At 40.8% G+C, this 6,745-nt stretch overlaps 1 protein-coding gene across 20 annotated transcripts in view; it reads right to left on the reverse strand.

The window, feature by feature from the left end:
- LOC110499999 (neuronal cell adhesion molecule) overlaps nt 1–5,651 on the reverse strand; it is a 143,279-nt gene extending 137,628 nt beyond the window's left edge. For 9 of the 20 annotated variants that reach the window (XM_090212857.1, XM_036959397.2, XM_036959350.2 and 6 more), the window contains exon 1: nt 5,435–5,576. The gene's annotated coding sequence lies outside the window, so the exon portion shown is untranslated. Of the gene's footprint in view, nt 1–5,434 lie in introns of all 20 variants that reach the window. The other 11 variants (XM_036959392.2, XM_090212871.1, XM_036959344.2 and 8 more) reach the window with 5 other exon arrangements.
- Nucleotides 5,652–6,745: the final 1,094 nt, after the last annotated feature.

The raw sequence follows: 6,745 nt of genomic DNA on the forward strand, positions 1-6,745 counted from the left end.
CATCCATCTGGTCCAACAGCGCCGAGGACAGGGGTGTGACAGAGACCCTGGACTAAAGCACTGTCACTGTGATGCCTGCCTGGCTCTGTGGGAGAACACAAGCAAGCGCTCACACGCACACGCACATGCACACACACACACACACACACACACACACACACACACACAGAAAAACAAAGAGACCCAGACCGTGGTGACACTAATGGATGTACATGGGCCTCTCTTACTCCCCTGTGGTTACTAACATCAGAACAGTAGACATTCAGATCATTGAGAGGCACACAGGATGCATTCAGATCATTGAGAGGCAGACAGGCTACATTCAGATCATTGAGAGGCAGACAGGCTACATTCAGATCATTGAGAGGCAGACAGGCTACATTCAGATCATTGAGAGGCAGACAGGCTACATTCAGATCATTGAGAGGCAGACAGGCTACATTCAGATCATTGAGAGGCAGACAGGCTACATTCAGATCATTGAGAGGCAGACAGGCTACATTCAGATCATTGAGAGGCAGACAGGCTACATTCAGATCATTGAGAGTGCACTTTCACTACCTGACTGACTGACTTGTGAGGACATACTGTAGTGTGTTACTAAATAATGTAATGTACTGTATATATCCTCAGCCAGTATGTAGACAGACGCCCCTTCAAATGAGTGGATTTGGCTTTTTCAGCCACACCCGAAGCTGACAGGTGCATAAAATCAAGCACACGGCAATGCAATCTCCATAGACAAACATTGGCAATAGAATGGCCCGTACTGAAGAGCTCAGTGACTTTTTAAGTAACACCGTTGTAAGATGCCACTTTTTTTATTTTCATGGAGACGATCAGCTTTGATACTGCGGATAGACTGTTGCTTCCATCAATGTAATTGTCTGCAACATTTCCAATCCACCATATATTTTTGGGGGTAAATATATATATCTATATACATACATACATATAAAAATTCATACATATACAGTTTTTATTCCCCAAACCTTACCACCCCTCCTCCAATTGGAGTAAACTAATAAACAATAACACTTAGGCTTCTACCTTTTGTTTATACATCTTATACACATTTTACAGACAGTCTATTTGACAATAGTTATATTTAATTAGTTTTTATTCCTTCCTCTATATCTGATGTTCATCCAGTTTGATTTCTATTTGTAACTGTGCTATTTCACAACATTTCTGAACCTATATACATTTTACAGACCCTGTATGTTTTACATTGGTTATCTTGTTATTAGTCCCACCCTTCAGCTCCATTCAACCCCTCCCATCTATCTCTCAACACCATCCATTTTGGATTTCTAGCAGCCATATATTTTTCAGCTGTGCTGTGATGCTTCACAAAAGTAATGAACCTTTCTATTCTCATAGCTTCTACAGATTGTAAAATAATTATTATATTATTGATCGATTGACTTTTCAAATCACCCAGTATTGCTATCTGCAGCGTTAGTTCTAGGTAAATGTTGCAATTCTTCAGCCATTCCTGGACCTGTGACCAAAACGAGCTACATATGGCCAGTAAATAAATGATCTAATGACTGCTTCCTCACAGCAATATCTACAGAACTGAGAACATTGTATTCCCCATATATATATATATATATATATATATATATATACACATATATACACAAATGTGAAGTTTTGAATTCGGTGTCGTTTTGCGTTTCAATTCATAAACCATCGAAAATCTTTTCCACCTTTCCAACAAGCCAGTTGGTCATATTCTGCCCTGCTAGAGCAGCTCCGGCCAACTGTAAGTGTTGTAGCCAAGCTATCATTGACTTGGTTCTGGTACCCCATGTATATAGCCAAGCTATCATTGACTTAGTTCTGGTACCCCATGTATATAGCCAAGTTATTATTGACTTGGTACTGGTACCCCATGTATATAGCCAAGTTATTGACTTGGTACTGGTACCCCATGTATATAGCCACGTTATTATTGACTTGGTACTGGTACCCCATGTATATAGCCAAGCTATCATTGACTTGGTACCGGTACCCCATGTATATAGCCAAGCTATCATTGACTAGGTACTGGTACCCCATGTATATAGCCAAGTTATTATTGACTTGGTACTGGTACCCCATGTATATAGCCAAGTTATTATTGACTTGGTTCTGGTACCCCATGTATATAGCCAAGCTATCATTGTCTTGGTACTGGTACTCCATGTATATAGCCAAGCTATCATTGACTTAGTTCTGGTACCCCATGTATATAGCCAAGCTACCATTGACTTGGTACTGGTACTTCATGTATATAGCCAATCTATCATTGACTTAGTTCTGGTACCCCATGTATATAGCCAAGCTACCATTGACTTGGTACTGGTACCTCATGTACAGTATATAGCCAAGCTATCATTGACTTAGTTCTGGTACCTCACGTATATAGCCAAGCTATCATTTACTTAGTTCTGGTACTCCATGTATATAGCCAAGCTATCATTGACTTAGTTCTGGTACCTCATGTATATAGCCAAGCTATCATTGACTAGGTATTGGTACCCCATGTATATAGCCAAGTTATTATTGACTAGGTTCTGGTACCCCATGTACAGTATATAGCCAAGTTATTATTCACTAGGTTCTGGTACCCCATGTATATAGCCAAGCTATCATTGACTAGGTACTGGTACCCCATGTATATAGCCAAGTTATTATTGACTTGGTACTGGTACCCCATGTATATAGCCAAGCTATCATTGACTTGGTACTGGTACCCCATGTATATAGCCAAGTTATTATTGACTTGGTACTGGTACCCCATGTATATAGCCAAGTTATTATTGACTTGGTACTGGTACCCCATGTATATAGCCAAGTTATTATTGACTTGGTACTGGTACCCCATGTATATAGCCAAGTTATTATTGACTTGGTACTGGTACCCCATGTATATAGCCAAGTTATTATTGACTTGGTACTGGTACCCCATGTATATAGCCAAGCTATCATTGACTAGGTACTGGTACCCCATGTATATAGCCAAGTTATTATTGACTTGGTACTGGTACCCCATGTATATAGATAGCCAAGCTATCATTGACTAGGTACTGGTACCCCATGTATATAGCCAAGCTATCATTGACTTGGTACTGGTACCCCATGTATATAGCCAAGCTATCATTGACTTGGTACTGGTACCCCATGTATATAGCCAAGCTATCATTGACTTGGTACTGGTACCCCATGTATATAGCCAAGTTATTATTGACTTGGTACTGGTACCCCATGTATATAGCCAAGTTATTATTGACTTGGTACTGGTACCCCATGTATATAGCCAAGTTATTATTGACTTGGTACTGGTACCCCATGTATATAGCCAAGTTATTATTGACTTGGTACTGGTACCCCATGTATATAGCCAAGTTATTATTGACTTGGTACTGGTACCCCATGTATATAGCCAAGTTATTATTGACTTGGTACTGGTACCCCATGTATATAGCCAAGCTATCATTGACTTGGTACTGGTACCCCATGTATATAGCCAAGTTATTATTGACTTGGTACTGGTACCCCATGTATATAGCCAAGTTATTATTGACTTGGTACTGGTACCCCATGTATATAGCCAAGCTATCATTGACTAGGTACTGGTACCCCATGTATATAGCCAAGCTATCATTGACTTGGTACTGGTACCCCATGTATATAGCCAAGTTATTATTGACTTGGTACTGGTACCCCATGTATATAGCCAAGTTATTATTGACTTGGTACTGGTACCCCATGTATATAGCCAAGTTATTATTGACTTGGTACTGGTACCCCATGTATATAGCCAAGCTATCATTGACTTGGTACTGGTACCCCATGTATATAGCCATTGTGTATTTATTCCATGTATTACTATTTTTTTTTAAAAATATTTACTTATTCTTTTCTATTATTATTATAAAAAAATATATATTGCATTCTGCATTGTTGGAAAGGCCCGTAAGTAAGAATTTCACTACTCACTAGTCTACACCTGTTGTTTACGAAGCACGTGACAAATAAAACGTTGTTTGAATAGGTAATAAACAGAAAAAAAAGGCAGTTGTTTAAGCATTTTTGGCTCTCTCTCAGAGTGAATGGATGACTGCACATGGTGGGTCAGGGAGTTGTTATCTACTTGGGGAGATGAACAATAGTCTACTTACACTGAATAAACATGAAATAAACATTAATAGAAAGTGTGTCACAGTTAGAAGAGCCGGCTACAGACAATAAAAGCATTAGTCATTCATTATTAGCAATTAGCATTAATTGGACTGACAGAAAAGTGTAAGTGGCGCGTGTTTGGGTGTGTGTTTGTTTAGAGTGTTTGTGTGTGTTTCTGGAAAGTGAAAGCGGTGCTTGTTTGTGTGTGTAGGGAAGAATGGGGAAAGGGGTCATTGAATACACTATGAATGAATGGAGCTTGTCTGACAAGGGGACAGAGTGGAGGAGGTTGGGTACATGGGTGGGAATGTAATTGCGGCAGGGTAGCCTAGTGGTTAGAGCGTTGGACTAGTAACGGGAAGGTTGCAAGTTCAAACCCCCGAGCTGACAATAATCTGTCGTTCTGCCCCTGAACAGGCAGTTAACCCACTGTTCCTAGGCCGTCATTGAAAATAAGAATTTGTTCTTAACTGAATTGCCTAGGTAAAATACAAATTTGTTTGGTTTGAATATGAACGTCTCAAATAGCCTACACGGGGAATATTATAATGACATTTTTGTATTATGGTTACATTTTGAGAAAATAGAGTATTGTTGTCAATTAAACGAAAGAACAATTATACCATTATACCAACCATTATATTTTGAGAAATCGTATTATGTGTGACATTTCTCATGTGAAACACATGACTTGATTTCGAACAACTGACAGGTTATGCTCCAATCACCAGAGTTAAGTGGGTATAAACGTTTCACGCGTTACATATTGGCCACTGCACTGCTCGGTCTCTCTCTCCGGTTATGCGATAACAAGGATTTGTGAAAACCTTCATCGAAGGTAAATAACATGCCTGTCACATTTTGGGTAAAGTGTGAGTCGGGTTGACTCTATTATTTGATAACCAGCCATAGCCGACAAAATTAACAAATGATGCCAGGGCAAGTCGAACACTTGCCAGCTGTCCACTGGACCAGCCACACAGATGCACACACATTTGTACAGGGCTGTACACCTGTTTTGAGTAACATACCACATGAGTAGGCCTACCACACAAGAAGTAGCCTAAATACTGTTCTCTGTCAATTTCTACACAGCATGTAATTTCTTTGCGTCCGGCAATTGAATGCGCCAAATGAGTTTTTGCCTACAGACAACATCTATCCCTTGTTCCCATGCATAAACTACTCAAGTGAATGACAGCGACATCCGACTCCGAACCTGTCTTTAGGTTGTTATGGCATAAAAACATAATTTACTCACCTAACCTGCAGTCTCTGTGGTGCACTCTCTCTCCCAAGTGCTTGCAGTAGGCTAGTAGACTGATATATTTCCCCTGTGTGTATTTTCGTTGCTGCCTGGTCCGTCCGTTCAGAGACTCGATCTCTCTATAACACCAGTTCACAATAGCGCATGAGCCGCGGCACCTTTAAAGCGCGCGCACTGCAGCGCCGCTGCCGACAGATGGTGGTTGAACACTGAATAATTTTGTCAAAATAGGTTTCAAAATGTAAAATATGTCCCGCTGCTACTGTCAACATCACAGATGGGGAACATCTGTATGGGGTAAAGGATAATGTAAGCTAAAGTCATTTTACATGCTGCGTTTTATAAATGATTCCCTGTTACTATTGTTTTAATCCTCTTCTTGAAATTAGAGGGGTGAGGGAAGTGCTTTGCTATACTTTCTCCATTTATAAACTTTTGTTGGATTCATGCATAACGATGTATTATAATGGGAGTGCGCGAACAAAAACAACATTCACCATAAACAGAAAGTAAAATGAGGTTAATTCCTTCCCCCTTCAGGCATAAACAGTAGGCCTATACATTTGTGCCATTAAATGATTAAGTCTACTAAGAAAAATGTTCTGAAACAGAATGCATCATATCACCAGCAGGAGTGAAGCTACAGTATGTTGCAAATGGTACCCTATTCCCTACATAGTGCACTACTTTAGACCAGAGCCCTATGATCCCTGGTCAAAAGTAGTGCACTATATAAGGAATAGGTTGCCATCTGGGATAAATCCTGACTCTGAGCTGCTTCCTATCTGTTCAGCCATCAGCAGGACCTTTTAAGCTATCTAGTCAGGCAGGAAGCCCTAATGTCTCCAGTGCCTCCCATTGTCCTAATGTCTCCTCTACTGTAGCCTCCCATTGTCCTGATGTCTCCTCTACTGTAGCCTCCCATTGTCCTGATGTCCCCTCTACTGTAGCCTCCCATTGTCCTGATGTCTCCTCTACTGTAGCCTCCCATTGTCCTGATGTCTCCTCTACTGTAGCCTCCCATTGTCCTGATGTCTCCTCTACTGTAGCCTCCCAGTGTCCTGATGTCTCCTCTACTGTAGCCTCCCATTGTCCTAATGTCTCCTCTACTGTAGCCTCCCATTGTCCTAATGATCCTCTACTGTAGCCTCCCATTGTCCTGATGTCTCCTCTACTGTAGCCTCCCATTGTCCTGATGTCTCCTCTACTGTAGCCTCCCATTGTCCTGATGTCTCCTCTACTGTAGCCTCCCATTGTCTTGATGTCTCCTCTACTGTAGCCTCCCATTGTCCTTATGGCCTGGTG

Source organism: Oncorhynchus mykiss, chromosome 2 (assembly GCF_057628025.1).
Source record: "Oncorhynchus mykiss isolate SJ-2025 chromosome 2, ASM5762802v1, whole genome shotgun sequence".
Taxonomy (NCBI): domain Eukaryota; kingdom Metazoa; phylum Chordata; class Actinopteri; order Salmoniformes; family Salmonidae; genus Oncorhynchus; species Oncorhynchus mykiss.